The following is a 26,084-nucleotide window of genomic DNA, read 5'->3' as shown; positions in this document are numbered from 1 at the left end:
AAGTCAGGGGTGATATATATTTTGAAACGTGATGGTGAGAGGGTGGAGAAATAACTGGGCCGTAGTAGGGTCTACAAAACCACTATGTGAGAGAGGAATCATGGGTTCATCAAACAAGATGACCTAAAAATATTTAAATAATATTAGTAGAGTATAGATAATATTGTGGTGCATAGTAAGTGTTTCAGCAGCAGAAAATGAAAAATGTACTCTGTGCCCTATCGACAGTGCACTTTGAAAATGAGAATAAAGAGTTCAGATGCATTCCAGAAACAGATAACTAAAGTAGCATATGGTTAAACTACTGTTCACAGGAGGAAAGAAAAATGTATAAATAAGTCAGCTAACAAGACCCCCCCCCCCCCAAAAAAAATAAAGATCAAAATGTTACACTAAAGGTTGGAGATTAGAGAGTAATATTCGAAAATCTATGTATATAGACAAAATACACAAGACTGTGTCGTAACAGAAAAGGTGAAGTTAATAGGGCAGATTTGCTTAAAAATACTGAGAACAGATAAGCAACTATCACTAGGAGAAATCAAAGAATTGAGTGTATCAAAAGTGGCAAGGTAAATAAATACTGTGCATGTCGATATCGTGTATTTTCTTTTATAACTATTCATACGCTTCACTACTGCTTAACTCTCTCTCTGTTTCCATAGATGACAATGAACGTGGTGCAAATACTCATGGTCATTGCTGTAACGAACTAAAAGAATCTGAAAAAATATAAGGAGTATGTTATTCCCATCTCAGGAAAAAAAAATCATAAATAAATTCATATTTCAAGTGTTGACTACAGGAGTAATAATCATATCATCATCAACATATCATTACTAGAACCGACAGCCCATTTGTAACCACAAGGGCAATTTTAGTAGATGTTATTTTGCTGCGTAAATATGGATCCAAACATAGACCAAATATTATGGGGGAACAATGGGAGTCCTTCTGAGTTACTGCGCATATTTCTTTGAGGTGTTGGATTTCTTCATCATAAGTTCCATTTGGCCCTTTGGCCTTGTTCCTCTATATAGTCACATAACTCCTTGTTGACTTGCAGTTTTCTTATAATATACAGCAGGAAATCCTTCATCCCTTATATAGCCAACTCTCTAATTTGATTGCTAATGCTATATCAATTTACTCACATTACGCATTATGCCATTTGGTGATTTGCTTGGTAGTACTGAGTGATCTTTCCAAGTAATCTTGGCTGACAGCAGCCCTGGCGGCTATTAGCTGTTCATATATCAGTGGTTCCAAACCATTATTAAGATATAAAACCTGCCCCCCACCGCCCCCCACCTTGAGCCATGTTAGGCCCCGGGAACCCCATCCTCAGGGGCCCGTATCAATAAATGTGGATGCCCTGGTTCCCACCCAGGGCACCTACCATACATCCATTGGTGGTCATGGGAGGAGCCACGCGAGCCCTGTCACCTCCCCACATGCAGCAGGAGCCGGCATAGCTCCTGCCTGAAGGGAACAGCTCCTAATGCTGCTCCCTCTGGCCAGAAGCAATATTTTGATCCGTTTTATTGCCCTCTTTAGTGCGGGCAGGGAAACAGATCAAAAGTCTGCTCCCAGCCGGATGAAGCATTTGTGCCAGTACATCATTGCCAAAGCAGTGCATGGCTTGCCCGCCAGATTACGTGCACAACTCATGTCTGGTGGGGTTATATTTTGCCGTGCCCACGGCTGTGCCATGAGAATCAACACCACAATGGGAACGCAAAAGACGTTCCAGAATGGCAAGGACTGTGAAGTCCATGCTGTGCTGGAACTTGGGGTGCATGCAAACAGGGGGCATATGTTTTGCCCCCCTGAATGCATCCCCTTGTGGAGGGGGCATGGAGGAAAAGTAGGGCCCCATTTGTTTCCCCACCACCAGCATTTTCAAGGCGGGCACACCACCATGAAAAGGCTGGCACTGTGGAAGCTCAAAGTATGCTCAGCGTACTGCGGCGGTTCCTGCCTTGCATATTAGGTACCCCTGTCCGCTGCTCCACTGCCAGGGAACGTGTTAGAACTTCGATATCGACCTTCCCCCTTGCCTTTGGTTCATTGTGAACACTGACAAAAGAAAACTGTAGCAGGCTTCAGTTGCTGACCGGGACTGAAGTATTGCACTTCCCAGGGATCTAACCAGCATCACGTCGGTGTCATGGGAGAACGAAAGGTTGAATAAAAGTACATTGGTTTCCCTTGGCGTGGCCGATTATTCTGGATGCAAGCATCGGAGGTTTGATGGCCATTGAGTCTTGCTGATCGGGGGCTGGTAAGGGTGTGGTTGCACCACTATGATTCCCAACCATTTGAGCAGCACTATTCACTTTGCTTTTATTCTGGAGTTATTAAGGGTAGGAGATCATTCCTCCGCTTTCCATCCAAGAGGAGAGTTCGTAATTACGCTTCCTGAATGGAAGTATGAGGAAACCAAGTGGCAGTGTTGTTTACGTTAGTGCTGTGTTCCTCCCTGTTGGAGAGATGCACATTTGCAGTCTCCTGCAGGTTGAAGGGACACTGCACAATTTGATGGAGTGAGTACTCATTTTTATTTTGATCCTTTTTAGGTCTCGGCAACGAGATCTATTGTCGCCGAGTTCACTCGCAAGGGAATACAGAGCGGTGCACGAACCGACTAGGGTCTGTGGACGCGCACACACCCAGGCAGGCAGGCAGGCACGCGAAAGACACACATAGACAGACAGACAGACGCACGCACACACACGCACACACACACACACACACGCACACACACACACAAACACACACACACACACTCCCTCTCTGCCCACTCCCTCTCTGCCACCCCCCCTCTACCCCCACTCACCGGGCTCTTTCCCTCCGCAGCGGGTCAGTCATGGCAGCAGGCAGACTCGGTGTCTTCTCCGGCGATCTTCAGCTGATGTGCACGCCCACGCTGCGTCTCGTGCGCGCCCACCACGCTGTTTCGCGCCCGTTGATCCTCAGCTTGTGATTACTACTCCTTCTAACCCGGATTCTAAATTACTATTTCTTGGTTCTCTAACTCCACTCTGTTGATTCGTAACAAACTGATATTCAGCACATTTCACAGTCTCGCTTTTGCTTCTCATAAATACAATAAGATTATTTTAAGCAAATGTCTACCCTTCTTTTGGTCCTGTGCCTATTATGCTTCGGACTATAGAGTTTTAGAAAGTGTGGTGGAAGATTCCATGAGTGCAGAGTAGTGAGTGCAGAGTGTGAGTGCAGAGTGTGAGTGCAGAGTGAGTTTGCAGAGTGCAGAGTGAGTGTGCAGAGTAGTGTGTGTGTGCAGAGTAGTGAGTGTGCAGAGTAGTGAGTGTGCAGAGTAGTGAGTGTGCAGAGTAGTGAGTGTGCAGAGTAGTGAGTGTGCAGAGTAGTGTGTGTGCAGAGTAGTGTGTGTGCAGAGTAGTGAGTGTGCAGAGTAGTGAGTGTGCAGAGTAGTGAGTGTGCAGAGTAGTGAGTGTGCAGAGAGAGTGTGCAGAGTAGTGAGTGGAGAGTAGTGAGTGGAGAGTAGTGAGTGCAGAGTAGTGAGTGCAGAGTGTGAGTCCAGAGTGCAGAGTGAGTGTGCAGAGTGTGAGTCCAGAGTGCAGAGTGAGTGTGCAGAGTAGTGAGTGCAGAGTAGTGAGTGCAGAGTAGTGAGTAGTGAGTAGCGAGTAGTGAGTAGTGAGTGCAGAGTAGTGAGTAGTGAGTGCAGAGTAGTGAGTAGTGAGTGCAGAGTAGTGAGTAGTGAGTGCAGAGTAGTGAGTGCAGAGTAGTGAGTGCAGAGTAGTGAGTAGTGAGTGCAGAGTGGTGAGTAGTGAGTAGTGAGTGCAGAGAAGTGAGTAGTGAGTGCAGAGTAGTGAGTAGTGAGTGCAGAGTAGTGAGTGCAGAGTAGTGAGTAGTGAGTGCAGAGTAGTGAGTAGTGCAGAGTAGTGAGTGCAGAGTAGTGAGTGCAGAGTAGTGAGTAGTGAGTGCAGAGTAGTGAGTGCAAAGTAGTGAGTGCAAAGTAGTGAGTGCAGAGTAGTGAGTGCAGAGTAGTGAGTGCTGAGTAGTGAGTGCAGAGTAGTGAGTGCAGAGTAGTGAGTGCAGAGTAGTGAGTAGTGAGTGCAGAGTAGTGAGTGCAGAGTAGTGAGTGCAGAGTCGTGAGTAGTGAGTGCACAGTAGTGAGTGCAGAGTCGTGAGTAGTGAGTGCAGAGTAGTGAGTAGTGAGTGCAGAGTAGTGAGTAGTGAGTGCAGAGTAGTGAGTAGTGAGTGCAGAGTAGTGAGTGCAGAGTAGTGAGTGCAGAGTAGTGAGTGCATAGTAGTGAGTGCAAAGTAGGGAGTGCAGAGGAGGGAGTGCAGAGTAGGGAATGCAGAGTAGGGAGTGCAGAGTAGGGAGTGCAGAGTAGGGAGTGCAGAGTAGGGAGTGCAGAGTAGGGAGTAGTGAGTGCAGAGTAGTGAGTGCAGAGTAGTGAGTAGTGAGTGCAGAGTAGTGAGTGCAGAGTAGCAGAGTAGTGAGTGCAGAGTAGTGAGTGCAGAGTAGGGAGTGCAGAGTGGTGAGTGCAGAGTGGTGAGTGCAGAGTGGTGAGTGCAGAGTGGTGAGTGCAGAGTGGTAAGTGCAGAGTGGTGAGTGCAGAGTAGTGAGTGCAGAGTAGTGAGTGCAGAGTAGTGAGTGCAGAGTAGTGAGTGCAGAGGGCTGTGTGCTGTTGAGTGCAGAGTGCTGTGTGCTGTTGAGTGCAGAGTGCTGTGTGCTGTTGAGTGCAGAGTGCTGTGTGCTGTTGAGTGCAGAGTGCTGTGTGCTGTTGGGTGCAGAGTGCTGTGTGCTGTTGAGTGCAGAGTGCTGTGTATTGGCAATGTAAATGACAATGTCATTTATTTATGATTTAAAGAAAAAAAAAGAAATGTCATGAGCAATGCCAATAGCTCTACCTTTAATGATGCCGAGACCATTGCATTGTAAATGCTTGTTCTGTTGGTGAGTGACTGTGTTTACTCATGCCTGAAAAGGTGGTGTATATATATACAATATTGACTATTTGAATTACGTTCTGGTTACTAATGATCATATCTGAATGCTAAGTTGTAACTATAAGAGATTTGTTTAACATGATTTGAAGGCGCATACATTTATCGTGGTTTGCTGAAATCTTTTCCCGATATACATACCTATGTCTAGGAGGTGGTGTTATGAAGCAATAGCACACTGCTACTCCGAGTCATGCAATAACATGATTTTGTTTTGTATTATACCTAATTCCAAAACGGTGAACTGTGATAGAGCAGAATCTTTCAACCTCTTACAGTCTCTGTGAAGCAAAGCTCGGGTTCTCCTGAGTATGTATCTATATTGTGTAGTGCTTGTATTGATGTAAGCTAGTTATGCCAGTGATAACTAGGAAAATGCCCAGAAAAGAATATCTTTCCTTATGTTGTTGTTGTACCTGCAGCATATTATTCCTTAAGTGGCACCTGAGAGCAAATATTCTGATCACTTCATTTTTGGAAGATTCTGAGTGTTCTTGGTGTGCACTGCTGTGATGTTTTTTCCTCTACATGTAGTTGTTACATTAGTACTCATTACAGAATAATAGAGAATAGTGAGTTGGGATAGTTTCTTATGGCATTTGTTTGTGTTTTATAAGTCTCTGTCCCTTCAGCCCCCACCCTTTCTTTCCCTCGCTTGATCCCTTCAATGTTCTGTGCTATTATAGCAAGCACACTTGATGCTATCGAGAGGTGGACCATTTTTTAGCATCGTTCCGACCCGAGGAGAAAGTGACTCTAACAAAGTAATCGACCTACGATTTATCCTCCTCTTGATCGGATTCCTTGCTCCATTATTGCTATTTTGAAGGATATGTTTGCAGCCTTACATGTGGTCCAACAAAAAATAGCAGCTTCTAGGGTAGAGACCGTGGCATTACAGGCAAAGGTGGAACGTATGCAGAGAAACCCCTTCAATGTAGGGAGCAGTTCATTTTTGCACACGTCTCCCATTACAGTGGAGATACCCATACACATACCGTTAGCACCCCAGAAAGATATTATGGAGATGTAAACAAAGTACAGGTGTTTATTACACAAATATTGTTGCATTTCACATGTAAAACCAAGGTATTTGCAACTAACCAGGTGAGAGTAGCCTTTCTTATTTCTTATTTGGCAGGGGACGTTGCTCAATGGGCAGTTCTGTTAGTTCAAAGAGATGACCTATTACTTTATGATTGGGAAGCTGTTAGGGTGGAGTTTGAAAATTTATTCGACAGAGGAGCCCACACCCTGAAAGCAGATCAGGAACTGTTGGAACTCCGACAAGGCAATAAGGAGCTGTTGGTGTATCTGACTGCATTTAGAAGATTAGTGGAAGAAACAAACTGGACAGAGGAAACGCAGTTTGAGATCTTTTATCAGGGCTCAAGAGACAACCTTAAAGACATCTTGGTGCAAATAGATTCACAGTCTTCCTCCTATACGGACCTGATTAACCTAACTTTATGATTAGAACACCGGATGAACAACAGAAAAGGGGTTAACAAACGTAAAGAGCGGACATTGCCCAGGTTCAAACATCCTAGAACCAGCAAAAACCCCTTAAGGATGAGTAACAAACCCATGGAGATAGGAACCGTAATAGCCTCATTAACACCAGACGAAAGAGAACTTTACAGAAAGAATGGACTTTGCTTGCATTGTGGTAAGAAGGGGCATTTTGTACAAGATTTTATGCTTAAACCACATAACAGAAGAATGAGGTTCAAAAGAAACGAGATAACAAGCACTAAAAGAGATTCGGAAAACTAGTAGGCGAGAGAGAGAGAGGCGGGGAACACTCTAGCAGTTGTTTCATCCCTTCTTTGGACTCAGTCGAAGCTAATGATCAAATATTTTTTTTATATCAACATCAGGATAAAAACAAAAGAGAAATGGCAAGATACACAGGCATTGTTGGATTCTTGGCCACAGGAACCTTTATGGATGACGTAGTAACCAAGAAACTAGGAGCAGTATTACTTAAGAAAAATAAGCCTGAAACCGTCATAGCTGCCTATGGGAGAGTTCTGGACTCTGGACCGGTTGGTTATGTAACAGATCTGTTGGAGGTTGTATATGAATCTGTTCATATGGAAAGAATGGACTTCAACATTATTAAGTCACCTCAATATGGAATTATCCTTGGGCTTCCGTGGCTGCAAAAACACAATCCAAGCATCAATTGGACTGAAAGAACCTTAATCATTGAATCTGAGTATTGTCAAAAGAATTGTATTATGCATCCTAGTTTGCCTTCCCAAGCATTATATTTAAGGCATTGGATAGCCACCGCAGCGGAAAAGGATACAGGGTTGCCAGAGCAATATAGGGAATACAGAGATGTGTTTAATGAGATACAAGAGGAGGTATTACCTCCAAATCACCCATATGATTGCCAGATAGGTCTGATCCTTGGAGCCGTGATGCCTTGCGGAAGAATATACGCTCTGACAGAAAAGGAGAATGAACATCTACGACTTTACTTGGAAAAATACCTAGCGGTGAGATTCATACTGCTTTCCAAATCACATGCGGCCTCGCCTGTGTTTTTCAGTCCAAAAGCCAACGGAGAGCTACTCGCTTGTATTGACTTCCGAGCATTGAGGGACATCACAATCAAGAACAGATACCCCTTACTGTTAATTCCAGTCCTATTGGAACAGGTAAAGAGCAGAGGTGTTTACCAAAAGTGACCTACAAGGAGCCGATCATTTGGTGCGGAAGAGGTCCAGGGATGATTGGAAGACAGCATTAATAAAACGCTGCGGTTTATATGAGTCTTTGGTGATGCCGTTTGGCTCTGCAATGCCCCTGCTGCATTTCAATTCTTTCTCAATAAAGTACTGAGAGAGTTCTTGGTTCGCTTTAGCATTTATATAGATGACATCTTAATCTATTCATCCAAAGAAGAACAACACATTCAACATGTCAGTTCTGTTTTGAAGGCTTTGAGAGAAAACAATGTGTTTTGTAAGCTAAGTAAATGTGAGTTCCGTGTACCCAAGGTGGACTTCCTGAGAGTAATGCTCACACCAGTCGGATAAGAGATGGCAGAGAGAAAGATATTGGCAGTCAAGGAATGGCCAGAACCTCAGAATATCAGGGATACACATTGTTTTTTGGGGTTTGCAAACTTTTAACGATGATTCATAAATCCCATCACCAGGTTATTGCAAAAAAAAAAAACTTTCTTTAGACAGATAAAGCACTGTCAGATTTTGATGAATTAAAACTAGCATTCATCTCTGCACCAGTATTATCCCACCCTGATCCAGATCGAACATACATTGCGGAAGCTGATGCGTCTGAAGTGGCTATCGGAGCCGTGTTGTCCCAATGCCATGTATCCATTGGTCAAATGAATCCCATCACGTATATGTCACAGAAGCTGAACGAAGTGGAAAGAAACCACATAATTACAGAAAAAAAGAATTGCTGGCCATAAAGACAGCATTTTCAGATTGGCAACATTTCTTGTTGGGAGCTAAGAATCAGGTTACTGTGTACACAGACCACCAAAACCTCCAATTTATGAGGTCTGCCAGATACCTTCCTTGGGGGATGGGGTCCTCAGGGTCAAAATCGGCCTGAAAGGAGTGTGGGGCTACACTCGTACCCCTCTACTCCAAAAATAAAAAGCATGTTAGCACCTGGCCTTGCCCCACTCCGGGTATTTTTTAACAAGCAAGAGTAGGAGTCCCCCTTGTTTTTTTGTTTTTCTTTTTACATTTTGCCACAGATCCCCAGGCAAAATCTTTAAAAATGTTTTTGGCCCCAGGCGAGGTCCCTCTGGGACCCCACTAACGGGCCTAGGGGGTCTGGGAATCTCAACCCTGCCCACTTATGTCATTTTTAAAACTGTTTTAATGACTCTGGAGTGAGCCCCAAGTCCTAAGATGGCTGCCACCAATTCCTGGTTGAGGTGGTGGAAGCCAACCAGAAATAATTGCTCCAAAACTACTAAACAGATTCACACCAAATCAGAAACAGCAATCTTTCTGGACCAAGAGCTAGCGTTCTAAAAAATTAGCTGTAAATAAGTTCAGCAGTTTAACCCCTTGGCTGCGGGGCACATTCCCCTGCTGCGCTGGGGGGAGGGGGGCGCGCACAGTGCCCCGGTGCTCACGACGAGCTCAGCTCGTCATGAGCCACAGTTCTTGTGTGCTCATGACGAGCTCAGCTTGTCACGACCACGCCCATTTAATGGAACGCTCAGCACAGCAGGGGAATTAACCCCGTGTGTGAGCGTTCCACGGCTCATGACGAGCCCAGCTCGTCATGAGCCACAGTTCTCGTGTGCTCATGACGAGCTCAGCTCGTCACGACTACACCCGTTTAATGGAACTCTCAGCACAGCAGTGGAATTAGCCCCGCGTGTGAGCGTTCCACGGCTCAAGACGAGCTCAGCTCGTCATGAGCATGGGAGGGGTTAAGCTGTAACTGTGTCCAAAATTCTGTTGGACAAAATGAATGGGGAGAATGCACTTTGGGACCCTCCTTTTTTCTTGCCCCCACTCAATGGATCACTCCCGAAACTTTCCATGAGCAAACTAGTCAAAAAGTAGACATGTCTATATAATTTTTCTTTGTAGTATATGTTCATGTATTCTGTATATAAGGTGTTGTGATAGGTAAATATATATATTGTTTTTTGTTCACATGTGTCACAAACCTGAATATCATTGTACATAGTCGTTCTGTGTGTGTGTACATATATGTGTTTAAATTGTTTGCACCAGCCTTTCTAAACATTTAATATAAAACCCTATCATGAAATAGAATACATGAGTTCTTTTTGTTTTTTGGTTTGGACATAAGTAAAAATTCATTTTTTCATTTATTGATTGGTCTCATCTTCACAGAGAGAGAGAGAATTGAGTGAAGGTTTTTTGTTTTAAGTTAAAAAATTAAAATCGGAGCCTCTTAAACCCCTCCATGCAAGGGGGCCAGCACCTCCCTGACGCTAATTGATGGTTGGTGGGGCTCTCCGACCCTGCCCTGGCCCCAGGTACCACCACCTTCCCAGGCCCATGGTGAATTTGTATTGGAGGGCCCTGGGGAATACCACCTTCCCGGAGCCGACTCCTGCTATGTCCCAGGGTGCTCACCCCCTGAATATAGCTGTTTGCTGTCACTTAGCTGGAGCTTTACTGCTCCCGTCAAGCCGCAGCACACACTCTGCTTTTAGCAGGCAAAAGCATTAAAAATGCTCTTGCTTGCTGGAATCAGAGCAGAATTGCTTTCACAGAGAGAGTAGCATATTCAGCAGCTCCCTGACTGCGAAAGCAATGCTGGCTCTGGCAGGAAACGGGAAGCTGGCAGGAACTGCTGGGGCCTTGAGGCTCCCCCTGTGGTCCCCAACAAATGTGAATGAGTGCCCTGGGTGGGACCAGGGCACCCACAATAGACGCTGTCCCCGGGTGATGGGTCCCCAGGGCCACAATTGGCCCGGGAGTAGGGCCGCATGTCCCCCTCACCTACTGTAAAAAAATATAAAAGCCAGGCCCTGGGGATGGGGTCCCCGGGGATGAAATGGACCATGGGGGATGAGGTCCACAGGGCAAAAATCAGCCCATGAGGGGGGTTTAGCCCCCCAAATAAAAGAAATTAAAAGGCTGAGCCCCAGGGAATGGGGTCTCCGGGGGCGGAAATCAGCCCGGGGAGGGGGGCTGCTTGGCCCTCCTCCCCGGGCTGATTTCCCATTCCAAAAAGCCTGGCCCATGGTGAATGGGGTCCACAGGGACAAAATAGGCCCAGGGCAGGGAGGCCACACCACCCCCTTTTCTAATAAAATAAAAAAATACAAACAATAGCCACCCGGCAAGTTGCATGAGGCCCCACCCCCTTTAACCACCACTCTGCAAAAACGCCTCCGGGCACACTCCTAGTTGTTACTTCTTGTTACTCTTGTTACTTCCAGTAAGGCCCACACAGCGGGAATGCTGAAAGGTCATCGAAGGCCCCACCCTCTTTCACCACCACTCTGCAAACATGCCTCCTGGCACACTTCTGGTTGAGGGATGAAGTCCCCTTGGCTGCTGAGAGTCCTTGGGGCTAAGAACCCCTCCTGTTACCTCCAGTAAGTCCCACACAGTGGGATTGGTGAGAGGACTTCGGAGGCTTTGGTCCTGTTCTCCACCACTCTGCAAACGTATCTCCTATCACACTACTGGTTGGGGAATGAACCCCCTTAAATCCTGAGGCTCCTTGGGGGACAACTACCCCTCACATTAACACCGGTAAGTCCCGCACCATGGGATTGCTTAGAGGTCATTAGAGGCCCTACCCCTTTTCTTCATCACTCTGTAAACCCACCTCCAGGTTCACTACTGGTTGGGGGATGAAGTCCTCATGGATGTTGAGGATTCTTGGGGACCAAGAACCCCTTCTGTTAACTCCAGTAATTCCGACACAGTGGGATTGCTGACAGGTCAAAGGCTATGCCCCCTTTTTCACGACTCTGCAAACGCGACTACTAGTTAGCCATAGAAATTCACTTAAAAAACCAAAGGTTACAGGGACGTTACAGTTAGGCTAAGATTTCACTCATACAAAACCAGTGAAATTCAGCATTTATAGTTACCTGATCTAACCATAACTTACGCCCCAGCAATGCAATGCTTATGACCTCACATATTACCTCACTAAAATTAGTAAAAGAGTCACACAGTACTCATGGCAGCAGTTTTTTACTGAACACCTTACATTGGCTACCTATCTCCAAGCGAATTATTTTCAAATGCCTGACTGTGGCCTTCAAGGCCCTACATGGTATTGGCCCCAAGTATATTGGGAAACGTCTTTCCCGGTATGCACCGAGCAGGACTCTCAGGTCATCTGGTCTGTCTATGATGACTGTCCCTGCAATTCGCCGTGCAAGATTGGGAGGTCGGTCTTTCCGTTATTTAACACCTAAAGTTTGGAACGACTTACCACTGTCCTTGAGACAGGCTCCCTGTCTTCTTGCTTTTAGAAAGGACCTGAAAACATGGCTCTTTATGAAATAGACCCTATTCCTTCTCTGCTCTTTTCTGTTGTGTGTGGCTGCCTTTTTTATGCTGTTATTCTTTGCCAAAGCGCCGGGATGCTCCTCGGAGTAGCCGTGCGCTATAAAAGAAATAAAGTAACATAACATAACATAACATAACATAACCATATTGGCCAAAATAAATCTCAAACATGCGCTCTCACATAAATCCTTTTTTAGCTCTCCTTTCACTTCTTTTGTTTACAACAACACCATGAAGGAGACCACTAAAAAGAATATCATCATTGACCTTATCAGGACACTTGGCAGTCCTGATTCCAAATTCTATTGTCACCAGCATTAACTACATTATTTTATTTCTTCATGTCAAACCTGGCAGCTTTTGTGTGGTTCCCCTTACCTATTTGCCTTCAGACCTCCTGTTTTTGTGGACTTCATTTTTGCTGGCTTTAGGGCTCTGAGCACTTTAACACAGCTAACCAGTGCTAAAGTGCTTGTGCTATTTCCCTAACACATGGTAACATTGGCTTATACCCAATTGGCAAATCTGATTTACTCATAAGTAACTAGTAAAGTCCACTACATGTGCCCAGGGCCTTTAATATTAAATGCTACTAGTAGGCCCGCAGCACTGGTTGTGCCACCTACTTAAGTAGCCCTTTAACAATGTCCCATGCCTGCCATTGCAGAGCCTGTGTGTTAAGTTTTAATCTGCTATGTTGACCTGGCAAAAACAACCTTCTGTCAGGCCTATATCTTCCTTTTTTATACATATAAATCACCCCTAGTGGAGGCCCGGAACAGTACCAAGTGCAGGGTTCAGTGTATTTAAAAAGTTGGACATGTACTTTTAAATTGTGCATGCCCTGGTAGTGAAAAACTCTTGAATTTGTTTTTCACTACTGGAAGGCCCATCTCTCCCATAGGATAACGATGGAGTTGTCACATTACGTTTTATAAGTGCAATTTCCAAATGGGAAGAGATAACTGGTTCATGTTTGGCGTCTCTGGAATCCTAATTCAAAATCCTAACTTATGGTAAAGCCTGATTTTAAATTGCAATTCTGAAAATGGCACCATTAGAAAATTGGCATTTTTCTGCCACAGCAATTTTGCGCATACAGCCTCTGGTCACATGACTGGGAGTAGTTTACAGTTTGACTTTGTGCATTCCTGCTAGATAGCCACACTCAATGGGAGCTTGGGTATTACTGGGCCCATCCTCACACCTTATTAGGCTGTGTCGTAGCTTTATGCAAAGGGCTGAATAGGCCCTGTAGTTAGTCTGGTGTCAGGGTAGGGAAGTCAGGACAACAATGCACCTCAAAGGCATGCCTCTAGAAGCTTCTCCCACTTGACTGTGTATAAAAAAAGGACGTCAGACACCCCCACTTCAGTACAATTCTGGCCCTGTGGATACTCTGCCAGGAAAAAGGACTGCAGTGCTGCTTAAAGGATTGCCACTCCACTGGACTGCTGCCCTGCTGTGCGTACCTGCTGCCCTCTTGCCTGGGTGAGAAGGACTGGACCTGCGTCTCTTGAACTCAGAACCCACAGTGACTCAAAGGGATAGTTGGCTGGCCTCCTAATCAAAAACCTTGGGGACATGACAGGCTTCCAACAAACTTGCACCTGCACCTGGACACTGCCATCTGTGAGTCTACCCTGGCAAGTGGTGCCACCCCAGTCCTGGACCCTTTTCAACTGTTTCATTAAGAAAATGCAGGAAAGGCTGCTCACTTGTAGGAGCCCATCTCTGTCAAAGGTTATAGACATTCCTGAAAGTATTGAAAGATCCATAATTTTCATGCGAGCTTTGGCCAGTGAGGAGGGGCACTCACCAGCGTTGTACATTTCAGAGGAGAATACCATTTCAGTGATCAGGAGTGGTAAAGATAGAAGGAAACAGACTTTTAGCTATAGTTGTGGTTCTAGAAACCACATAGGCAACAATGTGTCATGCCCTGCCATTAGCAAGAAGTATTTGAAATCCCAAACCCTACAAGCTGTGTGTAGGGTTCAAAATACAGGAACAAATATCAGAATACACAATGTTGATGTTCAGGGGTACCCTAGTAACACAAATACCTATGATCCTCAAGTTCATGATTGTTCTAACGGATTCACTAATGTGGTCCTTACTATTAATAATGATCAAAAGGATGTCAAGGTAAAGAATCCCATCTGTCATGCTTTGATAGGTGGTAAATCTTTCCAAGTCATGGCAGATTCTGGGGCACCCATCACTGTTTTGGCTGATAGCACTTTTTTCTCTTTATGGCCTACCACTTTCAAACTTGAAACCCATAACATTAGTCGCAAGGCATTTGAAGATAAAGAGATTGAATTACTTGGTTACTTTCATTCCCTACTACAAAAGTTGGGGAGAAGTGTATGGACTAAGACATATGTTGTTGTCAATTGTAAGAACTTGTTTGGTTGGATGGATGTTTCACACTATGCTACTAACACTTTTACATATGCTGCTGATACATATACATGTATTATCAGCCGCGGGCCGTGGAGGGTGTTACGGTGGGGCAGGGAGGCGGGGAGGGGGAGGGGCAGGGTGGAGAGGGCTAAAAACCGGCACATGGATAATTACAGGTAAGTAAACAATTTAATTAATAAACCGAATTTCGTAGCGCGCACTGCATCGCATTTTGCGATGCAGTGCGCGCTAGGAAATTCTTCACACAGGTGATAGAGCCTTGGAAATGATCTTAAATCAAAATTTATTAACATTAAGTATTCATTTAGGCTGATAATATAATTCATATTCATTATATAGTCTACATCAATTACTACGTTAAGACATAACTACTATTATTTTATTCAAATCTTTTTTCTCTCCTTCTGGTTGATTAACACATTTGTCATTTCAGTATACAGTAGGGGAACTATTAAATTATGACAGTTTGTGTTATAAACAATAAAGGTTCCCAGTGCTGTTGTGTGTATTGTTGCACTATATCCTCTTCAGAGGAACACATACTTTTTCATTTAATGCTAAGAGAAATAAACAATGATCCCCTTGCTGAACATGTCTGCACCCAAATACAAATGGTATCTAAATCAGACCTTTTTCTATATTGTGCCATTATATTAATCATGAATTTATTAAGGAGCTTCCGTGTTGTAAATGATTGTGCTTTCATCAGGGTTAAGTTCTTGTGACATCACTTCCTTGAAGACTGAGGGTCAAAGGTCCCTTCTTGTTCTGTCATTTACGTCAGGGGTTTGTGATAGCACTTTTGCTACCCTTTGCATTGTGGCAAATTGACTTCTATTCTTTCACCAGATGTCGCCAAAAAATTAACTGTCTTTAAGAAACTTTTCTTGTTCGTTTAGTAGATCTGTTACTTGGGAGAGTGCTACTTCAGTCTACAAGGCGGTCCACATCCACAAACAACCTGACAAAAGACGTCAAGAACCAACTACACAGACTCACTAGTCCCTACCAAGCATGACAAACCAGCAAAAACATGAACACAAGCCAGCCGGAACACAGAAGAACTCAGACTAACAAAAAATTAACTGCAAGCCACTGGAATGCAAGTGGAGAGCAAGCCAGCATCCCCTGAACATAGACACATTCAAAGCCGCCCTCAGGCACTACAACCAGCAAATCAGAAAGACCAAACACCACACAGCCCTCACAGAACACATCAATGGCAAGACTGGCAAAAACAGGGAACTCTTCACAATCATCAAATTTAATCAAATTCATCAAAGAATTCACCATGTCCACAGCCACCTCCAACAACATCACCTACTCAACATCTCTGCAACTATCTATCAGACTACTTCTGTGACAAGATCACACCCATCACCGCCATACACTGCAACTTTGATCCTCAAATGGCCCCTCGGCCCTCGTAATAGTCTCCCCACCTCGGAACAGACCCTCAAGAAGTAGACCACCACCACCATAAATGAAACCGCCGACAGCATAAAGTCCATCCCCACCGGAGCCTCGTCAGACTCATGCCACCTCCACAACTTCAAGAAGGGACTCCTCCCCATCAGCAAAGTCCTGACCCGGAAGTTCAACATCTCCGTCAACGTAGGCACTTTCCCAGATTCCTGGAAAGGGCTACAGTAAACGATCTCCTCAAGAAACCCTCGGCAGACCCTTGCTAGCTCACCTACCACAGACCTATTCCCTCCTTCCTTGCAATTCGTTGTATTAAAATAAACCCTTTTGGCAGGTTAAAACCTCACATTTAAATATTATATTATTAAGCCACCCCTATGTAGGCCTTGGTGTCACAAACCTGGGTGCATGGCATTTAAAAGTCGGACATGTACAAAATTAATGTTAATGTGACTTTAAATTGACTAGAAATCAAACAAAAAAAATTCATATTGGTAGGTTTAGCTTTACTAAGTAATAAACAAAACTACAGATTAAAACCGTAACACTCTTTTTCAGGAATGCGAGTAGCTAGAAAAAATAATGAAAACAACTATTTTTAGTAGTTGTTTAAAATCCAGTGCATTGGTGAAGTTCAATGGTGCTAATTTGCATTTACTCCCCAACTTATTTCATGGGAAATTGAGTGACATTTTTCCCAGAGGCTACACAATAGGTCACTTGTGACTGATAGGTCGATCTAAATGGGCAGAGATTACCCCATTGGGCTCCGCAGAATGGCGGGGGCTAAGAGCATCTTATTTGACACTCCAGTGTCAGATCCTGCTGGTGTGACCATTCCTACTTGACAGGTCAGCAGGGTTTACATATAATACTGGGGGCGCGCATGAAAGGTTGGGACAGGATGCCAGTTCTTGTGTCTCCAGTGTCAAATATTGCTTGACAGGTCTGCAGGGTTTACATACATTACAAGGGGCACACATGAAATGAAGGGAACAGGATGCCAATTCATGTGTATCTACTGTCTGGCTGCGGGAAATCCCTGTTTTTGTTCTACCACACAGCTGTCTCTGGATTTATTGGGGGTACAGTGGCTGCTTCAAACTGGATTTTGGTGTTAGATGTGGGAGGACATTTGGATTACCAAAGTACACTCCCTCCCCACGCACCTCTAGCACTCAGAGCTCAAATTTAGGTGGCCGAAGACTTTTGCCAGCTTTGAAATGCCAAACTCAGGTACTGTTGGCACAGGGAGCTTTTAACTCATTGGTTAGGTTGTGGCCGGGAGCCATTCCAACCCACTAGCTAGTTCCACCATGTGAGTCTCTAGATGCCTCACCTGAGCTCGTGGGGGACTTTAGAAGTGTGCTCCTTAGGTAGATTGGTACAAAAAGAACTAGGTCAGAACATAAAAATTTGACCAGGATGAAGGGGCGAGGACGTAGCCTAATGTCTAGAGCGGTCGGCTTCGAAGCTGGGAACTGGGTTTGTGTGTCGGCAGCAATGCACCGATGCTCAACATCATGTAATTCTGGGCAAATCACTTGATCTTTCCGTGCCTAACAACATGAATGTGTCTGTCTGTAATGCAACTGGTGCTGTAAAGTGCTCTGATACCTTCAGTTCGAGTTTGCGTTATATAAAACTCTATTTAAAAAAAACTGGTTGGTGTATGCGATCTGTGCTCCATCACAGCGAGAATCAATATTGCGCCTAGGTCTTGGCTACCATGACAATTGACAATTATTGGCACTTTATGCTAACTTGTACTATTCCTAATTAAAACTTGGAAAAATCATATCTCCAGGTCCACATTTTGGATTTTTATTGTTTGAGTGTCATTTTCTTTGTTCAATGGCCAAAAACATGTAGAAATCACACTAGAGGATTGCATTGTACAACTCTTTTAGCTCATTGCTTTTGCTCTTGGGACTAGTGCAATATAGACATAACAAACTTTTAACCTCTTCTCACATATTTTTTAACCCATTCCTTGATCCCAGGCGACAACATTGATTCACCAGGAGACAAAAGTCAAATAAGCTTCTCATATCACTTTTCTAGAGCTAGAACTTTCTTGCTCCACATCATACACAAATAATACCTTCTACCCCTCTAAGAGCTCCTAAAAGAGCCCACTGCGCACCTATAGGATATTTATTGCGAGGACGTACCAAATGATGAAGTATGCTATTCGAAGTGGATGTGAAAATCCATCCTGTTTTATGAATATTCATTGGCGAGAAGAGACCATTCCTCAAGAGGTATTTAGTCATTGACTACTCTTCATCTTAGAGTAGTACTAAGGTATCTCCCTTCTAGGGTGCCCTTTCATCCTTGTCAATACTGTATTATTTTGGGAGGATGTCTTAGGGCTCAGTGAATCCTCTGATTCCCCAACATAGTACACAACATTTACAATTTGTCAGTGATGCTGAGGTGATTAAGGATGATATTGCTATCCAGTTCCAGCCACAACTACTATGGCTTACCAGTTCCAATGGATTGTTGGTTTGAATGAAATGAGGGTCACCTAGATCGTACACTGCAGGAACAAGTAACATATGCATCGAATATTTTTTCCAGGTTCTTTTCTCTCTGTTTTGTAGATGGGCAGTGTCCCCAAGATTGTGAACCAGGTGAAAGGAAGAGTTGTGGCCTCTGCAATTATGTACAAGAATCTCTTTTGAGGTACAGCTGAAACTGTAGGTCTGGGAGGCACATTGGGATACTCCTCTGGTTCCTGAGCCATTTTCAATGGATGTGGTAAATTTTAGTGTCATTTGTGTACCTTTGGAGTTGCAGTTGTATTTTATTCTATTACCTGTACAAATGTATATATTTATTTATTTATTTATTTGAAAGTTTTATATAGCGCGGACAAGATCTTTGCAGATATCAGAGCGCTTTACAAAGATGGGTACATGAGGGAGCATAGTCAAACAGATATATCAATAGATCAAACAGTATAAGTAGGTGGCTACAATGCCAATCAAGTGGGTAAAAAGATAACAATACAAATAATCAAAGGGATCAAACATGTAGTACAGATCGGTGCATATAGTCTTACCAGAGTTCGAGATAATAGTTCAAGTGTATTTAGCCATGAGGATAGCTTTTACTTCATTTTTAAAGAGTGTAGTGGAAGAGATAAGCCTGGTTTCGGGAGGGAGTGAGTTCCAGATCCTAGGCGTCATTCCTGAGAAGGAGCGCTTATATGTTTTTTCCTTCCGGAATCTTCGAGGTTTCAGCAGAAGATTGTTTGTGCCTCTAGTGTTTCTAGCTCCGCCAGAGATTGTCAGTTTCTGAGCGAGGTAGCCGGGTGAGTTTAGGTGTACCGCCTTGTGTGTCATGCAGGCGATTTTCAGATGAATTCTGGCTTCAAAAGGCAGCCAGTTCAGGGATTTCAAGTCAGGGGTGATATATATTTTGAAACGTGATGGTGAGAGGGTGGAGAAATAACTGGGCCGTAGTAGGGTCTACAAAACCACTATGTGAGAGAGGAATCATGGGTTCATCAAACGAGATGACCTAAAAATATTTAAATAATATTAGTAGAGTATAGATAATATTGTGGTGCATAGTAAGTGTTTCAGCAGCAGAAAATGAAAAATTTACTCTGTGCCCTATCGACAGTGCACTTTGAAAATGAGAATAAAGAGTTCAGATGCATCCCAGAAACAGATAACTAAAGTAGCATATGGTTAAACACTGTTCAGAGGAGGAAAGGAAAATGTATAAATAAGTCAGCTGGCAAGACCCCCCCCCCCCCCAAAAAAAAATAAAGATCAAAATGTTATACAAAAGGTTGGAGATTAGAGAGTAATAATCGAAAATCTATTTATATAGATGAAATACACAAGACTGTGTCGTAACAGAAAAGGTGAAGTTAATAGGGCAGATTTGCTTAAAAATACTGAGAACAGATAATCAACTATCACTAGGAGAAATCAAAGAATTCAGTGTATCAAAAGTGGCCAGGTAAATAAATACTGTGTAGGTCTATATCAGGTATTTTCTTTTATTACTATTCATACGCTTCACTACTGCTTAACTCTCTCTGTTTCCATAAATGAAAATGAACGTGGTGTAAATACTCATGGTCGTTGTTGTAATGAACTAAAAGAATCTGCAAAAATATATGGAGCATGTTATTCCCATCTCAGGAAAAAAAATCATAAATAAATTCATATTTCAAGTGTTGACTACAGGAGAGATAATCATATCATCATCAACATATCATTACTTGAACCGACAGCCCATTTGTAACCACAAGGGCAATTTTAGTAGATGTTATTATGCTGCGTAAATATGGATCCAAACATAGATCAAATATTATGGGGGAACAATGGGAGTCCTTCTGAGTTACTTCGCATATTTCTTTGAGGTGTTGGATTTCTTCATCATAAGTTCCATGACTGTATAAAGTAACTCGCCCTTTGGCCTTGTTCCTCTATATAGTCACATAACTCCTTGTTGACTTGCAGTATTCTTATAATATACAGCAGGAAATCCTTTATCCCTTATATAGCCAACTCTCTAATTTGATTGCTAATGCTATATCAATTTACTCACATTACGCATTATGCCATTTGGGGCTAGATGTAGGTAAATCAGATTTACCGATTCATAAATACCGAATTTTATGATTCGGTATTCATGAATCGGTAAATCTGATGTAGGTAATTATTTGGTAACAAATACCGAATCGGTAGGATTCGGTTTTTACCGATTCGGTTTTTACCGAATCGGTATTTGCCATTGATTCCTATGGGCCTTGAAGCCCATAGGAATCAATGGCAAATACCGATTCGGTAATTACTGAATCGGTAAAAATACCGAATTGCCAAGGGGGACAGGGTGTCACTTTGACACCCTGTTGCACCCCTGTTTCTGGCTTGTGTGCCATGTGACACACATATATGCCCTTAGGGCATGTCTGTGTGCCACATGGCACCGGTGTACATGCACCGATGTGCATGTACACAGGAATTTGTTATTTACCATGCAATAGTATTACATGGTAAATAACGAATTCTTAGGGGCCTGTGGCACTGTTTACTGTGCCACCTACATATTGATTTACAGAATCGGTAAATTTACCGATTCGGTATTTTACAGATTCTGTAAATTTACCGAATTGGTAAATTTACCTATTCTGTAAATCAAAGGCCCCCTACATTACAAAACCCAAATACCAGTCGGTAACGGCCGAAATCGGCCGTTACCGACCGGTATTTGGTCTCCTACATCTGGCCCTTGGTGATTTGCTTGGTAGTACTGAGTTATCTTTCCAAGTAATCTTGGCTAACAGCAGCCCTGGCGGCTATTAGCTGTTCATGTATCAGTGGTTCCAAAGCATTATTAAGATATAAAACCTGGGCCACGTGGCCCCCACCAGAGCCTTGTTAGGCCCTGGGGGCCCCATCCCCAGGGCCACTCTTTATGATAAAGTGGAGGGGGGCCACACAGCCCCCCACCCTGAGCCATGTTCGGCCCCGGGAACCCCATCCTCAGAGGCCCGTATCAATAAAGGTGGATGCCCTGGTTCCCACCCAGGACACCTAACCTACATCCATTGGTGGTCATAGGAGGAGCCACGCTGGCCCGGTAGGCTCCCTACATGCATCAGGAGCAGGCATAGCTCCTGCCTGAAGGGAGCAGCTCCTAATGCTGATGCTGCTCCCTCTGGCCAGAAGCAACATTTTGATCCATTTTATTGCCCTCTTTAGTGCGGGCAGGGAAACAGATGAAAAGTCTGCTCCCAGCCGGATGAAGCATTTGCGCCAGTACATCACCGCAAAAGCAGTGCATGGCTTGCCCACCAGATTACGAGCACAACTCGTGTCTGGTGGGGTTATATTTGCCGTGCCCACGGCTGTGCCATGAGAACCAACACCACAATGGGAACGCACAAAGAAGTTCCAGAATGACAAGGATTGTGAAGTCCATGCTGTGCTGGAACTTGGGGTGCATGCAAACAGGGGGCATATGTTTTGCCCCCCTGAATGCATCCCCTTGTGGAGGGGACATGGAGGAAATGTAGGGCCCCATTTGTTTCCCCACCACCAGCCTTTTCATGGTGGGCACACCACCATGAAAAGGCTGGGACTGTGGAAGCTCAAAATATGCTCAGCGTACTGCGGCAGTTCCTGCCTTGCATATTAGATACCCCTGTCCGCTGCGCCACTGCCAGGGAACATGTCAGAACTTCGATATTGTCCTTCCCCCTTGCCTTTGGTTCACAATGAACACTGACAAACGAAAACTGTAGCAGGCTTCAGATGCAGACCGGGACTGAAGTACTGCAATTCCCAGGGATCTAATCCGCATCACGTTGGTGTCATGAGAGAACGAAAGGTTGAATAAAAGTACATTGGTTTCCCTTGGCATGGCCAATTATTCTGGATTCAAGCATCGGAGGTTTGATGGCCATTGAGTCTTGTTGTTCGGGGGCTGGTAAGGGTGTGGTTGCACCACTATGATTCCCAGCCATTTGAGCAGCACTATTCACTATGGGCCATATGTATCATTGAAATTCGCATTCGCAAAGGCCGAAATTTGCAGAGTTTCGACCTTTGCTAATGCGAATTCGCAAAATGATATGTATGAAGGAAATCCCGATGCAAAATAAGGAATTGCAAAATATGCGATTCCTTATTTTGCGATTGCATTTAAGGAATCGCAAATTTTGCGATTCCTTAAATGCAATGTAAGAAGGCAAAAAAATTTGCTAAATGGCCTTAAGGAATCGCAAATTACCACCAACTTCTGGTTGGTGGTAAGTTGCGAATTCCTTGAAAAATGCAAATTTTTGCATTTTTCAAAGTGCCATGTGACGCACATACATGCCCTTAGGGCATGTATGTGCACCACATGTGCCCCTATGCTTATTTCAGGGGTGCAACAGGGTGTCCCTTGGACACCCCTGCACCCTTGAAATTATTCTCAATTTGCGATTAGCAAATTGCGAATCGCAAATTGAGAGAAAATTCCCATTCCTTCCTATGGGCCTCCTGGCCCATAGAAATGAATGGAAAGTCTTCCTTAGTTGCGAATTCACAATTTGCGAATTCACAATTAAGGAATATCAAGAAATCACTAAAAAATTGCATTTTTCTTGATACATACCATTTTGTGATTCTGAAATAGCGATATCTTAAAAATCGCTATTAAAGAATCGCAAAATGGTTCCTTGATACATATGGCCCTATGCTTTTATTCTGGAGTTATTAAGGGTAGGAGAGCATTCCTGCGCTTCCCATCCAAGAGGAGAGTTTGTAGTCACGCTTCCTGAATGGAAGTATTAGGAAACCAAGTGGCAGTGTTGTTTACGTTAGAGCTGTGTTCCTCCCTGTTGGAGAGATGCACATTTGCAGTCTCCTGCAGGTTGAAGGGACACTGCACAATTTGATGGAGTGAGTACTCATTTTTGTTTTGATCCTTTTTCTGTTGGTGAGTGACTGTGTTTACTCATGCCGGAAAAGGTGGTGTATATATATACAATATTAACTATTTGAATTACGTACTGGTTACTAATGATCATATCTGAATGCTAAGTTGTAACTATAAGAGATTTGTTTAACATGATTTGGAGGCGCATACATTTATCGTGGTTTGCTGAAATCTTTTCCAGATATACATACCTATGTCTAGAAAGTGGTGTTATGAAGCAATAGCACACTGCTACTCTGAGTCATGAAATAACATGATTTTGTTTTGTATTATGCCTAATTCCAAAACGGTGAACTGTGATAGAGCAGAATCTTTCAACCTCTTACAGTCTCTGTGAAGCAAAGCTCGGGCTCTCCTGGGTATGTACCTATATTGTGTAGTGCTTGTATTGTTGTAAGCTAGTTATGCCAGTGATAACTAGGAAAATCCTCACAAAAGAATAACTTTCCTTTTCTTATTTTTGTACCTGCAGCATATTATTCCTTAAGTAGCACCTGAGAGCAAATATTCTGATCACTTTGTTTTCAGAAGATTCTGAGTGTTCTTGGTGTGCACTGCTGTGATATTTTCACCTTTACAGGTAGTTGTTACATTCAAATCAAATCAAATCAAAATATACTTTATTTGGCTTTAGAGTTAAAACCATAAAAGTTACACAATTCCGTACAATACAATGAATGACAATAAAAACAAAGGGAATTAATCCTATAAAAAAAGCAGCAGTGTATACATATTGTGCAAAAGATTAATCAGACGGATAAAGGACACAAAAAAGGGTGCCTACCAACCAACATTAAAGATGTACTAGCTATCCATACAGATCCTAGATCTCAATGAAGATTTCAGAAAGCCTACTATAAAAGATACACATTCTGGTTTCAACAGTTGTTTTAAAAAAAGATCTGGACGGACCTGGATAAAAGTCTACTTTTTTAAAAGAGTTCTTAAAAAAATATCTGCGAGGTACTTCATAAAATTTACAAAAAAACATAAAGTGTAGCAAATCCTGAGGAGACACTCCGTCGCAGCCACAGGATGCTAACACCTGACCTCTGCAGCTCCCTTTTGGGGTGGCAAGCAACAGATGAAAATAATGTAATCGAAACCTGACCAATAAAAACCGTTCATGAGATGAAAGTGGCCACAAAAGGTAGGGCTCAATGGATGGAGATGTTTTGAGCACCATATATTTGCGGACACTCGATTTTCCAATTTCTGTATCATCTCTACCAAACTTTTTTAAGGTAGTGAAAGTATACTTTACAAATTCCACATCCTTCAATGTAATAGAATCGGGCTTTATAAAAAGGTCCGGCTGCCCCAGCTCTTCAAAACAATCCTTAATGTATTTTAACCATGGGATGCGTGTCATATGATCGAGGCTCATCATTTCTCTTAATAGCTGATGATTAGGAGCTAGATCTTTATTTAATCAGCAATTAAGCCAGAACAATATAGGGTGCATAGCCAGGGTATCCCCTATAAATGGCAACCCCAGTACTTCGTGTACCACCAGATTTAATGTTCAGCTAGGCACTCCTAAAAGACGTTTTAAAAAACATTCTCAGCCACCCGCAAAGCGCCAATTGATACATAGCCCCAAATTTCACTCCCATAGCTGGCAATGGCAACACTTTTGGCCTGATATATTTTCACCATGGCCGCTATTGGGCGCTTACCCATCTTCGCGGAACAGTTAAAAATTGCAGCGTTCGTCCTTATTACCTTCCCTGTTTTCCTCTTGATCAGGGGCCCCCAACTTAACCGATCATCTACCAAGACACCCAGGTAAGAGAACATTGTGGTCACCGGAACATTCTCATTACCCACTTTAAAAGGGTACTGTTTCTTCGGGCGAATCCCGACCTGCATTATATAGGATTTAGAATTGTTGACTGCAAGGTCATGATCTTCCATGAAACTCCGGAGTGTAACAAGTAGGGTCTGGAGTCCCCTTGCCGTCCTGGCGACCAGGACCGCGTCATCCGTGTATAGCAGGACGGGCAGACCTCGTCGCCCCACGTAAGGGAAATCGACCCCTGTATTTACCAGAGTTTTTTCCAGGTCATTAATATAGAAGTTAAATAGGAAGGAGCCAGGATGCAACCCTGCCTACTTCCCTCTCTATTTTAAAATCCCTGGATACTCGAAGATCCTTGGCAAATCTAATGTTGGCCTTAGTGTTCCTATGTAGATCCTCCAGGAAGTCGACCAAATTAGCCTCCACCCCCATGGCCCTCATGGATTGCCACAATTTCCCCCGATGAACACAATCGAAAGCAGAGGTAAGATCCACGAAGGCCATGTAGATTGAACCTTGGCGGGCGATTGCGTACTACCCCAGGATCATATACAGGTTAAGGCATTGGGCCAAGGTAGACCGCCCTGGTCGAAACCCATACTGTATTTCAGAGATGATCTTATTCTCCACCGCCCAGGAGGATAATCTTCCCAGTGGCACCCCACCCACAACCTTGACCACGGATTCAAGAAGGGAGATCAGGCGATAACACACACAAAGTACTATTACGATCGCCCTTCTTGAAGACCGGCACGATGGTTGAGGTGCCCCAGGAGTCCAGGCAACCAGTCCTGTTACATTAGTACTCATTACAGAATAATAGAGAATAGTTAGTTGGAATAGTTTCTTATGGCATTTTTGTTTGTGTTTTATAGATCTCTGTCCCTGCAGCCCCCACCCATTCCTTCCCTCGCTTGATCCCTTCAAGGTTCTGTGCTAATATAGCAAACAGACTTGAT

Source organism: Lissotriton helveticus, chromosome 5_1, assembly GCF_964261635.1.
Source record: "Lissotriton helveticus chromosome 5_1, aLisHel1.1, whole genome shotgun sequence".
Taxonomy (NCBI): domain Eukaryota; kingdom Metazoa; phylum Chordata; class Amphibia; order Caudata; family Salamandridae; genus Lissotriton; species Lissotriton helveticus.
This window is presented reverse-complemented; position numbering follows the sequence as displayed.